Source organism: Aphelocoma coerulescens, chromosome 2, assembly GCF_041296385.1.
Source record: "Aphelocoma coerulescens isolate FSJ_1873_10779 chromosome 2, UR_Acoe_1.0, whole genome shotgun sequence".
Classification (NCBI taxonomy): domain Eukaryota; kingdom Metazoa; phylum Chordata; class Aves; order Passeriformes; family Corvidae; genus Aphelocoma; species Aphelocoma coerulescens.
This window is the reverse complement of record NC_091015.1, coordinates 36461830-36480015: the sequence shown is the minus strand read 5'-3', so window position 1 is coordinate 36480015 and position 18186 is coordinate 36461830. Positions and strand designations below refer to the sequence as shown.

The 18186-nt window shown below is 38.9% G+C and overlaps 1 long non-coding RNA gene across 1 annotated transcript in view; it reads right to left on the bottom strand.

The window, feature by feature from the left end:
* Positions 1-1999: 1999 nt before the first annotated feature.
* The window catches only part of LOC138105680 (uncharacterized), a 32793-nt gene continuing 16606 nt past the window's right edge, over positions 2000-18186 (bottom strand). Inside the window, exon 2 of the long non-coding RNA XR_011148611.1 lies at positions 2000-4781. This is a non-coding gene — a long non-coding RNA (uncharacterized lncRNA). The remainder of the gene's footprint in view (positions 4782-18186) is intronic.

Here is an 18186-nt window from a genome sequence, read left to right as displayed (position 1 = left end):
GCAGTGGTCTCCTGTTACAATACAGGAAAGGAATAATAACAGAAACAGAACACCCTTCTAGAAAAAGGAGCTGTGATACTAAAATCACATGGGATGCAGTTCCTTGGAATATGTATTGCAGAATCATAGAATCTGCTGAGATGGCTATTTGCATTATTTTTCAAGTCTTTCCAGTGAATTTAATTAATTATTAACATACCTTGCAGTCATCTGCATTACAACGATCTTAAGATCTCTCTGTTGCTGAAGAACTCTTGAGAGGCCTAACAGGAAAGCTGAAAGATGATGGTAATTTAACATCAATGACATATCATCTCTTTGATATGTATTCTCCTTGTCTGGAAGCAAAAGTGATTTTGAATTCAAAGTGGATAGGATTTGAAATAGCTGGTAATATTTTCTGCAAGTTGCAAAAGGAATTTGTCAGTTTGGCTGTGGGTAGTTCTGCTCTTCAGGAAACTACACTTTGCAGAGTCAGGTAAGTGTAGGACAGGATATGACACCAGCACATTGGTCTTGAAATCTTTCTGAGACAAGGCTGACTCTTAAAAGGATGACTACATTGCTAGTTATGCAGATTTGACTGACAATATCCCCTGATCTTTACAGGTTGAAATGGGTATCTTAATGGTTTCTTGTGAGATACAAGATGGAAAATCCACAACGGTCATGTTCTGAAGGTATCAGTATCATCTGCATGAATAGGAAGATATGTTTCTTTGATTAATTGAACAAGATAAAATGAAAATGTAGGGTTTAGACAACATAATGAATGCCCTGTGAAATCAGGGAGGGAAAAGAAATGGTATGTGAAGACACATGTTGAAAACTTGATTGTATTGAATATTTATCTGTGAATTAATGGGTGTGATGCACATCAGAACTGCACAGGAGAGAATCACACACGCAGGAGAAAACACAGTAAACTGGTAATTTACATACTTTATGTTGCCTTTCTCTTCTTATTAGCCTTTCCAATTCTTTTCTGATTGAGTTCTGGTTTCCATTTAATGAAGCATGTCCCATTGGCCTGAATGGTGAGAAAGTCTAAGTGAACATAGACATTGCCCTTTTTTGTTTGTTTAGGATCAAGTCTATACTTAAGAATTTTGGACCAATGCTGCAAGTCCTTAGGCATATTTTTGATGTAGAGAACTTCCACTGAGATTGATCATTTCCTTTTAAACTCCAGACAATAAGTCATTAAGGATTCCCCCCAGGGAACATTTTTGTGGAGGGGAAAACAAAGTGTAAAATTCCTTGTAGAGGCAGTTCTTAGTTCTTGTGAATTTGGATTATTGTTCAGTCTACAGCCTGCTAGAGTTAAGTAGCCTGAAGTTTCAGTGAGCTGAAAAGTTAATGGTATGTCAAAGCAATTAAACAATATGGGCTGTTTACCTCCAGACCTCATAGTGGAGTTCACCACTACTTCTGGAGTCCCAAAAAGAACCTCAAATGTTTTATTGTTACCAGGAACTTATATTGGAAACTTTTGGTTGCAACTTGCTTTTTTTGCTTTTTTCTTGTTTCTTTCCAGAAATGCTGACTTACAGATACTTGTTTCACTCAGGTAGAATTTTACCAAAGAAAACCTTTAGTCCTGAGATTAGAGCACTGACTGGTGACATTAAAATTCTCAAAATCTCCTGGTTTGTAACAAAAGCCTGAAATGTGATTTCAGACTCTCAGCTAAATAACTTGGTCATGTAGTTATCAGACTTTCTGGAACTAGTTTCTGGATCCAGTCAAGTTATTAAAGCATTCCTGATATGGAACTTGGGGAAAGTTCTGAAACCTTGAGAACATTTCCTGACATATGGAAGCTATAAATTATCCTGCTAGAGTCAGGACATTTGAAGTGGTGATGTTAGAAAGCATAACATTGGGGTTGTGGGAAAAACATTATGTTTTTTTCCCTTCTGCTGGTTTTGCAAATTTACATTACTGGTCAAGACTTGAGGAGAAAAAAAAAAAAGACATGATTACTCAAAAAGAAAAGTTTTGTTGGGTTTTAAGAGAAATTAGCATTTATTTACTATTACAAAATCTTGATCATCTTTTTTTTCAATTGCATTTGATTTTATCATATCTCCTTTCCAGAGTGTTTGTTACACTTTGTTCTTTGATTGCGAGATTTCAATGAGTTAGCAATTCGACAAGGTTTGGTCCATTTCCCTGCACTTCTTGTCATCCCATTCCATTTCGTTGTTTTCACTTAGTTTCAAATTTTTTTTTTAAAGACATTTAATTTCTTCAATTTCTTCTCTTATCTCTTCACTTCATTTGATTTCAAGATTTCAATGAGTATAATTTTGGTAATTTTTGGTCCTTTTCACTGCACCTCATTTCATCCCAAGACATTTGGTTGCAGCCACTGCTTTTCCAAATTTTCTTTTTTTTTTTTCCAGTTGCATTTGATTTTATCATATCTCCTTTCCAGAGTGTTTGTTCGACTTCCTGCTCTTATTTCAAGATTTTATTTCCTTTCATAAATGGAAATTCTCCACAGACACAACCCTAACCCCTAACCTTAACCCTAAAATGGCATTGTTAGGGGTGGTGCTGAGGGTGGGGTTAGGAGTGGCACTGGAGGCACTGTGAGGGGGGGTCTGTGCTGTGGAGGGTGGTGTGAGTGGAGGGGAGAGTCTGAGAATGAGGGGTGGCAGTGGGAGGAGGTTGGTACCCATGACCACTGACCCTTGAGCCTTGATCCTTGACCCTTCACCCCAATCTTTGACCTCTTGACCTTTGACCTCCCAATCTTTGATGCCATAATCTTAGACCTCCCGACCCTTCTGACCCATGACCCCATGACCTTTGACCCCTAGGCCCTTGGCCTTTGCCCTCATGACCTTTGACCACATGACCTTTGGCCCCTTGGCCCCCCCAGCCTTCGACCCTTGGTTCCTGACTCTTGAAACCTGACCCCAGGTCTGGATTCCAGGCTCAGGACCTCGGACCATTTGATTTTATCATATCTCCTTTCCAGAGTGCTTTTTACACTTTGTTCTCTGATTTCAAGATTTCATTTCCTTTCATGAAATGAAGAATTGGGAAAAAAATTGAAAAAATTGAAAAAAAAGAAGAACATTTGGAAAAGGAGTGACTATAACCAAATGGTGTGGGATGAAATGACATGCAGTGAAAAGGACTGAAACTTGCCAAAATTATACTCATTGAAATCTTGAAATCAGGAAGCGAGGTGAAGGGACAGAAGAAATTGATGAAATGAAATGCCATGAAAAAAAAGAAAATTTCAAATTGAAGTGAAAACAATGAAATGGGATGACATGAGATGGAATGACATTTATTGATAAAGAAAGATATATGTTCCTACTGAATGGGTATAGAACAGTGTACAGAGAAGGAAAACGAGAGATGGAGAGAGAAGCAGAAGACAAGGACAACTTTGCTGCTGCACCTCGGGGTGCCCCATAGGTGTCTGTCCGGCACATGGACCGTGTGTGCTGCGAGCAGCTGTGAGCCTGTGCGGCTCTTGCGACCAGCTGGGCGCTATTTCCAAGTGGTGGCGAGCCAGGATATGGTGTTGGCCAGAATGGGCTGGCTGCTGAGGGCATGGCAGGAGACACGGCGGTGGGGGTGGGCTGGGTGCAGGCGGCGTCTGTCCCGTTGGGGAAATAGCGGAGCACTGGGTTGTCACGGGGACGAGCTACCTCTGGGAAGCACTGAAGCAGGGCAGGACAGGTGCAGACAGGACAGACAACTAGGGAAGAAGCAGCACCACAGCGAGAAAAAGGCAGGAAGGAGGCAGAGCTAACCCTCCAAGCGAACCCCTGCTTCCTCCAAGAAAACCGGGAAATGGCAGCCCTAGGAGTGTGGTGCAGGTAACAGCTTTTATGTGCTAAGGCTCCTCCCAAAGCCCAATTTACTTGGCATTTTTTCTGGGGAAACAGGTGATCTACCCCACCTGCAAGGGGAAGTCACTTAAAGCTCAGTCATGGAAGCTTTCTCTCCCTTTTGGCTTCTAGACAAAGTCCCCCCAGGACTGGGCTCCTTTCCATCTCAAGTACAGTGCCTAAAGTAAGTTTTCACCTCATATATAACATAAGTTGAGGCATAAATAAAAATCAGGTTAGTCCCTTCGTACATGGGTGGTGCCAAGGAGCAAGATGTGGAAGGAGCAATGTTTGGCCAGTGCCATGCTCCCCTTGGCATGCCTTTTGTAGTTGCACTGTCCATGGAGCTCTGGGCTTTGTGGTTTTCTCAACCCCAACCCTAAGCTCAACCCTAAACCTAAGCAGAGCAGTAAAATCAGCATTTTCCTAGGCTGAGGTGCCCAGCGCGTGGATGGTGCCAAGGAGCAAGGTGTGCAGGAGCAATACTGGGCCAGTGCTGTGCCCCCCCGGCATGCCTTTTGTAGTTGCACAGTCCCTGGAGATCTGGGCTTTGTGGTTCCATACTGAGGCAAGTCCGTTTTCTTTTCTAGAAGAGGAGAGAGCAGCCTGGACCTAAGCCTGGAAAGCTCTTACATGCCTGTGGCCTCAGAGCTCCTTTTTGGCTTCAGTTCCCCTTTTCCCTTTCCTTGTGGCTTCTGAGGAAGGTTGGATGACTTATAGAGCCAGTAGCTAAGATCAGGAAGTTGCTTCAGCCATAAATCGATATTGGCTTTGGATTGCTGCACTGCAGTTTGTTGTGAGAAAGGCCCGTCAAGGCTTGCAGAAAATTTTCTTTGAGTTTCAAATAAAAATTTTCTCTCTTCTTGGTGGAGGATGAGCATAATGGCCTGATGATTAATTTTTTCTTCTCAAATATTGCAATCCCTGGCAAAAAGAAAAAGAAAAAACTCAACACACACACACACATACAACAGAACATTTATTACTGATTGCTACTTTCAGTCTGGCTATGCCGGTCTGCACAACCCAGCACGTTCACTGAAGATAAAGGTGTGGTTGTAGTTTAATATTATGTTGTACCTGTGCTTAGATGAAGAAGTACTGCTTCTTGGTTCTGTCTTTCACTTCTGCAAAATTACCTGCCGAAGCAAACTCCTGACCCTAGGGAAAGCCCATCTGAATCCAAAAGCTTGGATGTTAAGAATTTACACATTCATACCAGCCTGTAGGAACAGGAGCTCTGAATTTATTTTGCCTGAAATACTCATCACTATGTAACAACACAAATACACTCTTTTTTCATCTTTTAATTCTTGTCTCATTAAACAATACATCCCTGACAGGAGACTAAACCTGTGCACGTGCAGGGGAGCACAGCACAGCAGGGGTTTGGGGTTATAGTGGGGCACAACTGGGTGCACACTAGTCTCACTTTGCACAAGTAGAAGTGACAAAATGAACCTCAAAAGAGGGAAGTGTTGAAGCTCTGCTCTCCATCCTTCCTGATGCATTTTCATCTTTTTCTACATTCCTGGGCACACCCAGGACATAACATTAATTAGAGCTACCCCCTTACTATCCTAATATGTGCCCAGGTGTTCCATCCTGCCATGGGCTATCTCATCAGCCAGTGCCACGAGCTTCCTCTCTTTGCCCAGAGGTAGAGGAAGGCCCTTTCCTACACCCAAGAATGCCCCTGGGCAGGATGAAAGACAACTGGAGCAGCATTAACACTCTAAATAGGCAGTAAAGAATTTAGCTCTGTGCACGAACTAGACACAGATACTACCTTATCCATGTTTTCTGTTTTATCTCCGTGATCTAAAAGCCACTCCCAGACTGTTACCTTTCTTACACAAGAGCCCCTTTTATGCCCTGAAAATCTGGAAGAAAGACATGGATCAGAGGGGTATTGCAGCAGGCCAAAACATAATACAAACCATATTTTCTTACTCTAATACTCAATGCTCAGGAAACCTGAAGGAAAGCTCTAACATTACAACTTTCTCTTCTTTTTACTTGTTCATTCTGAGAATAGAATGGGTTTTTTTTCTAAAAGAAGGTCATGGTCCATTGAAGGTTAAGGGCATGTGGAAATATGTCCTTACCAATAAAGCTGTGTTTCTGAACAAGGATTTGAGAGGGCAGCTTACTGGAGATAAATCAAGTACCCACAAATTACTTCTGGAAGGTCACATTTCTGTGCTCTTTTTTTAAGGTGATTTTGGTTCCCAGGCCATGCTCAGATGTGCCGTGCTGCCAAGACAGGTTCCTTCCAGCTTGGGACCACATGGCTGGAACACTTCCAGCTGCAGCAGATCCCTGCTGCAGGACAGCCTTTGGGAAGGGGCCAAAACTCAGTTTCTACATCACAGATTATACTCAGGCTATCCAAACACTGAAGCAACCTGGCCTGGTTCCTGCTTAGGAGGAGGTGAGTAGGCTTAGGTAGGCACTTTGCTTCTGTGTTCTAAGGTGGCCCAGGCTTCCCATCGAGTGTGTATGTGGGCAGTCTACAGGAAAACCAGCTGTCCCACCATAGCCAGCTGCTGTGTTTACCTCATGACTTAATAAACTGTGGAGAAAAAATGACAGTTTATAATTTATACATGCAAGGCAGCCTTTTCTTGTTTTTCAACTAAACTGGGATACTGGCAGACTGACCAGGCCAGCTTTAGGTCCAGGTAAAACAGTTACATGCCAAGGTCAGCAGGACGAATAGCACAAGTGCTTCTGTTCTTCTAGTCTGTGCCAAAATTACAGCATCTGAGACTTTGCATTGTTGCTGTTGCCATCATGAGAAGACGATGTATGCACCTGCCCCTCCACAGGTGTCAGGAGCAGAAATGTTCAGCTCTGCAGAGCTGTGTGTCCTTCTCTGCCCCTTTTCCTCTCCCTTGTACTCCTCCGTCTCCATGGCAATGTTAGTACCACAGTCTGGAGGCAGCAAAATTCAGAATTTGCCTGTGTTGCCAAAAAGACTCAAAACTGCCTAACACTTTGCAGGGACTATGTTAAAAGGATAACTTTTTTCCATTTTGTACACAGGGTAACACACCACTAACTTGTTAGTTGCATGAATTCCCATTTCCTCCTTACCTCTCAATCCTCTACCTATTTTCTCCAGCCTTAGTTTCCTTCCTAAAATCAAGGTATTGCACCCAGAGGTTCTAAAGCCATGCAATTCTTTGACTGTCCATTAATTTCACCAGAGAAAAAATTCTGCGTACTTTCACACACTCCACCTCTGCCAGCTTTGTTACCATTGATTTTGATGCTTATGTTTGTATCTTAGAAACTGAAACTCACTGATCCAAAGTACCTACAGATCCATATGCACAGTGGTGAATACAGACCCCAGAGAGATGCAGAGAACAGAAAAGATAGACTCACCACTCTTCAAAGACAGGGACTTCCAGACAAATTTCATCTGCTGAATTTCATCAACCACAGAAGGCTTCCCTTTCCTCTCTTCTAGGGGAAGGTAAGTGAAGCAATGAACTTGCAGCATGCCCTTACTCAGGGAATTTTTTATTCTTCCATTGTACAAAGGAGCTGGAATATACAGTCTACCCATCTGTGTTGCTAAGAAACAGGGCACTGTTGCCCTGGGACTTGATTCAGAATTCAAAAACGAGAAGAATGTCTCAGTAGACTGCATAAATGCAGCTTGAAACCTAGCAACAAGGCCACAAGTTCAATATGCTTTTCTTATATGCTAGAAAACAAGGGTATTAGAAGGAAAATATATGGCTGAGGGAAAGAAAACAGTAATTTGAAAACAAAACAGTGGTGTTGTATCGCCAGTTATCCTAAGGGATGGAACTATGTTTTACTAAACATACTTTTATGACCTCTAAGAGCTGATGACGTCCTGTGTTTTGAGCAGATTCATATTTACTAAAACAACTGAATACAAAGCAGCATCAGTATTAACCCCAGTATTTCCTAAAGATTCATCTTGTTCAGTGTAAGTCACAGCACAAGAGTCAGGATAGCAGAATTAATTTCCATTTGTATTTCAGTTTTCAAGCATTCTGCCAACAGAACAGTTTAACAGTTGCTACACATGCCTTGAAATAGTCACTTGAAATGGCCTGGATTGTATAATTGGGTGTGATTACTTAGCCACATACACACAGACTGCTTTCTCTATTTGCTTATGTGCAAGTGAAGTATAAATTATAAATCAAAAACACATTATACACACTTTCACCTTAACAAATGGTCATTATGTGCTGTTGGACATTACATTGGTTCAACCAGCTATTTCATTGTAAAACCTGTTCTCTCTGGTTGCAGAATGCCACTGCATCACTGAAACTCTGGCCAGCACTCCAGCAGGGAAGGCCAAATTTGAACTGAGTTATGGTTCTCAGCTGATTAAACAGAGCCCACTTGGGGTTTTTTCCTTTTTGATGTCCCATCATGAAATTATAAAGAGATATTCTTCAGATGATATGACAGTGTACATAATGGATTTAATTGGAGATGAAGAAGGAATCAAAATTCAGCAGTACAAATCACCTACAGCCTATCACATTTCTTCCGTTGTTTTTCTTCTTAAAAAATATACTACTTCAAAACCAAAGAAAAGAACAAAAGTTTTCATCCTTAAATGTTTTGAAGTATACAGCACTTCCATGCAGGTCCTTCTACATTTATATTTTTACAGTTTTTCAGAGTCAGGACCAAAAGAGTATCTGAGAAAATACATTTTTGTTTGGTTGGTTTTGAATAACATTCAAAATCCTTTGAGAGGGTGCACATTTTTCGGTGTCTTTAAGGAAATTCATATTTTTCAGGCTTTTAGCTGATAAGGAATTTTCAGGTCATAGTTGAGCTTTGTGATAGGACTTGGTATCAGCTCAAGTGAGAAGGATTTCACAGGGATCTTGAAGTAAATAGTAAGATACAACTGAATGGTCTTTTGCAAGTTTATGCTGCTCAGATACCTACAGTTTAATTGAAGAAAAAATAACATCAAACAAAATTCCTTAAGAATTTGAAGATTTGTATTCCTTAAATCACTTAAGAAATAAAGTAATTTCTCATTGCCAACAGATGGCAGCATGTTACTTACTTTGCAAAATAAAAGCGTTTTAAAACCCAGGATAGCCAAAGAGTAAGCCTTTTTGCTCTACCAAGCAAGAGGGCTTGACATTTTCCTACACAAAACCACCTCATCTTTTCAGCTAAATATAAGCTGTTTGTAGACTTAGAAAAGATTAAGGAGACCTTAAGACTTCAAGCTGGAAAAAGCAGTAAAGCTAGTCAGGATCCTAGTCTGAACTGCAGAATCGTCTTAGGGACAAACAAGCACAGATGGAGTATCATACCAGATTTAACCTTGAAAACTGGAGCTGTAGCCAACAGTACCTATACTTTTTTACCTTGAGAGAAGGTATTTCAGGGGGAAAAAAAAGAGATAAAAAATCCAGAAAGAAAGAGAGAAAAGAAAGTAAAATCTTCCCATTCATTATTTCTAAACGGTGAAAGAAAAAGGGATTAAATATATTTTGTCCAATAACATTATCAGTCAAACCAACACTCTAAGAAAAAACACATCCCTTGACATGACCATTAGCATGACCTTTGGAGCATGTTGTGTTCTTTGATTTTTTAGGGCTTTTTCACTTTAGTTGTTCTATGCTGTGTTGATTCCAAAGAATCAACAACAACAAACAGAGAAAGAAATAAAGAAAAAAGGAAATTTACTTTTGATTTTGAAAACAGCTAATTCTTATCACCACTTTCCAGCCTGTGTTAGAAATAGAATCTTTCTTCAGGCTTTCAGCTTTTTGGGGTAGTGACCTACTTTTTTCCTGTATTTCTGTGTCAGCTAAGACAAAAAGATTCAGGGTCCTTGTTTGGGATATATCCTAGCAATGCTCAAAAAATCAGAAAAAAAGGTGTTTGTAGTTCTGATTAAGTCCCTGCACTCATGCAGAATCGGAGTATGTCCACTGAAGTCATTGTAAAGGCAATGTGAATCAGAATTAATTATTGAAAACCACTGCTAGAGCAACAGGAAGAAAGATTACATTATAGCAGTTTGCATTCTGTGTAAAATGCTGATCAGTATGTGATAACAGGGTAATATTTCATTGTTCCTTAAGTAGGATATACAGTGTTGTTTGAAAGTAAATGAGGGCTTAGTGTTTCCTTGCTATAACTCATTTAAGTAAGGGACAAGCCTACAGATTTCATAAATCCACTTCTTAATTCTCAAATCTTATTAGAGACTGAGTAGAATGAATCCTGGTTTACACTAAAATAATTGTTTCATTTCCCTCACTCTGAGTAGTTGTTCATCAAACCAGGCAATGAAACTCTGAAATATCCCAGCTAACTCCAGGATCAATGCCTACAGGCCCAGGCCAAGGTGACACATCCATTGTGTCTAATTAGTCTTCATATTCAGTGTCATGCAAACACAGCTCTTTTGCATTTCAGTGATGGAGTTGAGAAATGCAAGCCATCTCAGAGCTATTTTAGGCTTTTCTGTGCTGCTCCTTATCATCATTCCTTTCACAAAGATGAAGGAAAAACAGAACAGTCTCAAAGTCTTGGCAGGGCAAATTCCTATTTCTTGAAAGTGTAATAAACATGAAAAACAGCCAGGATATCTAGAATAACAAACCAACAATAACAAAACCCAAAACCTTAAACACTTGTCAGTGTAGTAGCAACACTTGTCAAATTTGAGTCCTTATAAATTTCTCCTTTTATCTGGGTATGCCTTCAAACATCTTCATTATAGTTTATCTTAAGATATTGTATGACACAAAGATAAAAAGTCTCATCAGGTCTGACTGTAACAATTACCACAAAGTTATTTTTAATGGAAAATTTAGAAAGAGACTCATTAAAAATAAAATCATAAGAAAAATTATTTTGTTTTTCTAATCCATTCTGATAGCAGTCTTTCATTCTGCTGTTTCCAAATGACACGGAACTGAGAAAATAAACACACAATAAGTCAGCAGTAGAAATAATAGCAAAATATTCTCTTATGATTTGTAATGTCCTTCTACAGCTCAATTTAAACTATACAGCAATTTCCTCCCCCTCACACTTCTCCTCTCCAGTAAGAACCACAAATTTAAATGTGTGTATATGTGTATAAAATCAGCTTGTATATATTTGGTATTTCTACACCTTAAAATAATTATCACCTGTACATATTTAGTGTTCCTACACCTTAAAACAATTATCACCCCATAACCTCAGTCTAAGCCAAGTTACAGCCTTAGCCTTTTCACCAAGTTCTAAATCCTTCACGAACAGGATTTAATTTAAAATTGCTGACAAAACCAAAACAGGGAATCTACATTGCTATGGATTTGAGTCATTGCACTAGTTGCTGCTGAAATGTTCTCTTTTCTGAGTTGGAGTCAGTGGGATTGGATTCTCTCAATTTTGAATTAGTAAAAAGCTAGACCCTATAACAGATAGGCACAATGATTCAGAATATATAGATTATATTTATTTGATTAAATAATTTGACAGATGAGAATGGTGCATCCACAGCTACTCTGGGCTGCCTGCTCAAGTGCCTCACATTCATGCACGACAAATAGTTTAATGAGCTTAAGCACAACATATGAACTACATATAAAATATAATAGATGTTCTGAAAACCTGCTAGTCTATGAGGGTTTTATTTCAGTCAAAATTACAGAGTCATTCCCACCCACTGAAATAAGTAGGGGAGGGTTGGGAAATATCTGTAAACACCCAGGAAAACAAGGGTTTAACATCTCTTTACAGACTTTGTCTTCTTTAAACCTCGCAGAAGTGTATATCTGTATCAGATATTTATGACTCAGACCAACTTCCACAAATTAGGAGCAATTTGTAACAAAATAATAATCTCAACGAAATATATCCAAGAATGATATTTCTTTTTAAAATAAGAAAGAGAACACTAGAAAAAAAATGGTTAATCCCATTTCTTGATTTAGGTGCCCCTACAGCCCACTGGATTGTTGCAAATTGAAACCTGGGAATCCAACTGTCCCTGCTCCGTATGCTCTGTCTTAGTCTTGTGAATCACTTCTACAGCCAGGCACCTAACCTGAGGGTGTTAGAGCAGTATGCAATATAGTTCCTAGAATATTCTGTTGGATACATCCTGGTGATTCTTCACACACCACTATCTTTAACAGGCAGTACACTGGGCAGAGGAGAGAGTGGGTTGCAAGAAAAGCAAGAGGGAGTGGCCGAGTCCCAGAGAGCATCATAGGCATAGACGTGTGGTATGGGAGGAGGAACTGAGAACAGCCTTTGTTAGCACTACCTCCAGACTTGCAGACAGTAAGCAAGAGAACACCTGCTGGTTCTGTCCACTGTGAATGAGTAGGGACCTAATAAATGTTCTATGCAAATTGTCTTTGAAAGACAGTTTCGATCATTAATTTGTTGTCATTTGCTAAATACAAATGAAAATAATTTTCTGCAAGATGGTTTTACTGGTAGGAAACTAATTTCTTAAACAGCAGTCAAAATTTTCTTTTACTAGAATTCAATAATTTCTTAATAAAGATAATTAATTATATAAGTCCTTTCCTCTTACAAATTAATTTTCCAGTAATCCCCATATTTCTCTAACAGATGAAAATAATTATATTGGCTCTGCTGAATAACTTTAAGCCATTAAAGTCCTTTAGCTAGGCAGAGTTTTATGACACAGCCAAATGAACACTGTCTTTGTAATGAAGATCTGCAATCCTGAATGCTCTCTAGTATAAACATGAAATTCTACCATTAGAGGTAAGATATTATTTCAAACAGCCAGGACTCTTTCAGGTAAATAGACTAATCATTTTTCAACACACTAAATTGTAAACCACACAGTAAGGATTTAAAAGTTCTGGATTCACAAGAGTCTTTGTTCAGTGTTTCAGAAGCCAAATCAAGTATAATTTGCATTACTAAAAAAGTGTTAAAAATATACACTGCTTCCAAAGGCTGAATATAAACTCAGATTGTGTATATGCACAGCTCTAAATCAGATTCATTTATAAACAGAAATCATTAATTCAACCTATTACGATAATATGTCACATTGCAGGACCTGCTATGTATTCACATCAAGGTGGATGGAGTTTGTTTTCATTTTTCAATAGGTTTAGCCTCCAAATATAAATGGAAAACAATAATGAGCCAGACTGATGTGAGCAGATCATTGCATAAAAAAGCCAGGCTTTTATTTATTTAGCAATAAAATAAATTTCAAAAGAAAATACTCATCTAACAACACCCAGATGTTACTTTTGTTCTCTTAAAATAGCTCTCTGCCAGGCTTTTCTTGTTGTGAAAAGTGTTGAAAGCACCATCTCACTTATGAACTCTGTATTAGAGTTCCCTTGTGACAGAACCATGAAAACACATAGTCTTTACCACCCTTTGCTGAAATGCCAACTTTAACATATTTTTCTATTGATTATTTAAAGTTTTATTTCTCCTTCTGTCTCTGTTTTAGTCCCTTGGTTTTTGTCTTCTTTTACTTTATTCTCTCCCCCCACAGGGGTGGTAGGACCGTGTAGCATCTGTTGGTGGCTCTGCAGAGGTTGGGCACCTTTTTTCTTGACTAAGCTGAATGTTGAGATATTAGATGTACAGCATTTTTTAGTGAACCACTCCAGAATTCATGTCTTTATGGGCCTTTATACAGGGACTGGTGCAGATGCAGGAAGGGAAAGCAAGAAGCTGTTCTTCATAACACATTTGTACTTTGTCCTATCAAATGCAGGTTTTTTCAGAGAAAACACCAGATTCTACGAATCTCCCAAGTGAACGTTTTCCTTGTCTGAAACTGTTCAATTTCAATATTTCCTTGTATCATCTCAAAGATGTTGATGTCACGTGGAACTCATACACACTTCTTTGTACACAAAACTGCATCTGCTACAGCTTCACCTTGTATCCTCCTGACTTTCCTCTATCAAATGTCTCACTCATTAGCTGCATGGTTCTCACTGAAAGGAGTGACCACTTGTTAGAGTGATTTGCAATTCGATTATAACAGCAACACAGTCAAAAAATTTTGTTATTATCTACTATTTTATCTTACTGGTCATTCAGCAATTAGCCACTAATTTGAGAATGTCAACCCCATTGCTTGGTGAAATGCAACCATGTACTTAAGAGATTCTCTGAATAAATATGAGTTTAATTACACAGATAAGGGCCTTAATGAGTTGAGATGCTTGTCCTAAAACATGAACCTGTGTGATACATGATTAAAACCTGCCAGTGCCCAGTACTGGCACTGCTGTGCCAAATCTGATAACAGCGTTCTATGCCTGGTATCTCTGTGTGTGCTCTGGTTCCAAATGCAACTCCTGTAATGCAAGTGCAACAACATACACTAGAGTTTGACTTTAGTTGTCTTGGCAAAAAGGTAGTGAAAAATTTGGAAGGAAGAGCTATCCATTGAGCATCTTTATTTCTATGACTTTATGAACCCTATCTATATAAAAATAAAACAGGGCAGCATCTTTGGCACTCACAATACTGCATATTTATAGTCAAAAAATAAAGTTAAAATTTTCCCTTCAAACCAAATGATGATACACGCTCAGGCTAATAGAGATCAAATAAAAATCAAGAGTCTATTGTAACAAGAAACTTTAGATCTTGTATGGTTGGCTGACAAACTCCCTTTAGTAAGGACTGATGCAGAGGATTAGGCAGTAAAAGCCAAGGCAGTGAAGCAAAATTCAGTGGAAGCTTACAAGTGAAACCACAGGAGAGTAACCCCTAAATCCAGATTGGGAAGCATCATCTGGCAGGCAAGGCTTATCTGGGTGTGTATCCCTCACTAGACACAATTTGAGCTGCTGTTCTTTAAGCAAGAGATCAACTGCAAAGATCCCTCACTTTAAAAGGCAAGCAATTCATGTTCTGGGAGCTTCAAATTATGTCCCCCAGCTAGAGATGTTCTGGAATATTTCCCCAGTGCTGCATCTTGAAAAAATAGGTTGTACTAATGAATGCTAGCAATGAATGTTAGTAATGAATGAAACTACTAGCAATGAGGGAAGTTACTACATATCAGTAAACATCTGAAAATTCATAATAGGCTTTATGCAGAGCTTCTGTAACAGCAATTGGTATGGCAGAAAACCAAAAGCTTCTCTGAGTTCAAATTGCTTTGAATCAGGACAGGTGAATGTACAGATGAATAAGATATTAACAGAGCTTTGAAAACAGCAGGACACTTCCATCTTGAAATGGAATGGAAACAAAATCACTTTCATAAAGTAAAAGAGAAAATAGAAGTTAGCAAAGGTGGAAGTGCTCTTTTATGTGCGTCTGTGCTGACGTCTCTTCACCTGGATGAACTACTCTTCATCTGCACAGTATGCCTGCAGAGAGACCTGGCTAAAAAGAGCTGTGAGTATAGCCATGTAGCTAAGTGTTGTTGCTGGAATGAATATTAATACCTGAAAACCTCATTTTTATTGTTAGTTCACTTTCCCAAGAATAATGGTGTTTAGCTTCTGGGAGGAAAAATGCATTGCATAATCAAGTGGAATTGACACAGAAGTAGAGATACCAGAAAGCTCGAAATCAGCAGTATGTATTGAAGACAGTGCACAGGCAGGTCATGTATCACAGGTCTGATGGATGCAGAAAGGCCCAGATTTCTTCTGGATTATAAATCTGGAGAGCATAGATATAATATAAACATTCATAAGAAGTATTCTGCCTAAATTGTCTGCTATGATGAGGTCATGGTGGAAAAATTCCAACACCACAGAAAAGCCAGGATAAAGTTAAAGGAAAACCTTTTTTGTCTCCTAATCCCACTCATAATGACAATCATAACTTATAATGACAATAAATTAATTTTCTGACATGACTGATGTTGACTTAATTTAAGGATGTTGAGATAGATAAATTATATTTCCACCTCAGAAAATTCCTTTTACTGTTTGTTCAGTGTAGTATTCCGAGAATCTATTTCAGACTGACAGAGACTTTGATCTGAATGGTATCACTCTGCCTCCAGCTGCCACCGAGGGTTACTGCTGGCCTTACAGGGAACAACAGAGATGTTTTTCCTGATCTGTAAATACTGAAAAACGAACTAGAGATGGACTGAGTTTCTAAATCAGCTGTTACCATTACAAAAGAGACACAAGAAAAGCCTTGTAGTGACTTCTTATTTCAGTATGTTTTTTGACAGTAAAACACCTGCTTTCTGCCCAGTTTCCAGGTTTAGTGTCTAGGAGTCAGAACATAATTCTGACCTCTAACAAAACTGAAAAAAGTCAACAGATTCAAATAAGTTATACTTCCATTTGGGGTAGGGGTATTCTCTCACTTCTCCACCCCATGTATGTTGCAGGATGCCCAGGTCTGGAGACATATTTTATTGATATGATGTGATATGCGAAGAGGATTGTAACACTGTGGTTAAGCCTCTGGAAAGGTCAGAACCTTTAGCTTGCTTAATTAATCTCATTCACACCTGGCTCTGTGCCAGCTTCAGCTCAAGACAAGTGCAGTTGCAGATAGGATGCTGCCTTACACGTACAAAGCAGAAGCAGCATCCACCAAAGAACTTGTTGTGCATCCTCGCCATGTGGAAGGGAGGAAAGAAGGGCAGAGCTGAAGCCATAGTTCCTAATTTTTAGAGAAGTGCTGCAAAGGAAGGCAGCAGAAGAGCCCTTTGTTACTTCTCCTAGTGAAGCACAACCACCAAGAAATCATCCTTCCTGGAAGAACCAGGAATAAGAGATTAAAAAACTAATGGGCTGCCTCCATCACTCAGCAAAGGTCATTGTCCTGGAAGATGGAATTGTGGGTCCTCCTATGGAGGCCATATATGTGTCTCCATATCACTCATTGTAGTAATGTTTCCTGTGCCTATTACTCAGCCTCACTAGAGGCACAACTTCCCTTGTGCTCCTCCTGTCATATCTGCCCCAACCAGGCATGAAAGTGCAGTAAAAAGAACATGGGCTGGGTCTGAAGACTGAAAGGTCTTTATAGATTTGTGCTCAAGCAAAATCAGTTTATTCCCAGTCCAAGGCTTCAGAATTTGTTTAACATCTAAGTAAAATATGCTTCCCACATGATTACTCAGTGATAGGAATCAAACAGGATAGTCTTCCAGATCCCACAAACAGCTGTCTCGACACAGCTGGATAGACAACAGCTTCTCAAGCCAACCTATTATGAAATTATGGTTTACTATGTCAGGAATTAATAGGCTTACTCAAAAAAAAGAGCACAACTTGTTTCCTATCACACAGGTCTTGCAGCTTCCTTTCTATTGGCTAATAAATCCAGAATTTCACACAATGTATTTCAGTTGAATACTCTTAAGGACAAGTTGCAGGCATAGAGATGGTAGGGTTATGTTTTTCAGTTCTGCAGCAAAACACAAGTCCTGAAAGATATATCTGGAAATCACAATACAATCTTTATATTCCTTTAAAACACACTGCAGGCTTTACATTATGTATATTGTGTAATTTTGAAATAAATCGACTATCCATTCCTTTCCTTTCAAAGTTAGAAAGTTTTCTTGTATCATGATCACTGGAATAGTCAAATCTTCCCTATGTCAAAGACCTTAAAATCAATTAATTTTGTTAAAAGATTTATGACAGGTCACTGGTTCATGACTGAATTCAGTTCACAGCTGAGTAATTCCTGTTCTTGCCTATCTGTGTATACAGCTGAAATCCACATAACTAAGCCCTGTGAACATCAGAAAAAGCTTTTTACTGCTCCATGGCAAAGGGCACTTCAAAAATTAGTCCTCAGTAACCAACAGCAATGCCTGGTCTGACGTCAAACACCTGTTAAATGTGAACTTAATTTGTGACAAGGATGATGTATCTGAGATTTGCTTTTTCAACTTCCTGAGGCCACTTTTTGACTTGTTAGCAAAGTTACAGACATATAGTATGCCAGGAAAGATACAGTTCAGTACATAAACCAGCAATATTTAGTTTTGAAGAAAAGCATTTGTGATTTACTGATAGTCTTTGATATATCCCTAATTCTAGTCTAATTATGGAGTGTAACAATATAGTTTGCTTTTTCTAATGACTGTTTTTCCAACTTCATTTACAAAATTTAACCATCCATGTATTTTAATGCAAGGAAAAGCCATTCTGATTTGACATCTTACATAAATAGGTTTCAAGAACCTTATTTTTTTCTTGCTACCTATTCAAGCTAAAGGTTAATAAAATTATTTTATATTGCTTGTAATTTTCTGTTAGAGAATTTTTGGGTTTGCTATATGGTGAGCTGTCTTAAGAAGTATCCTCCTTTACAAATGGAGTAAATAAAATACGTA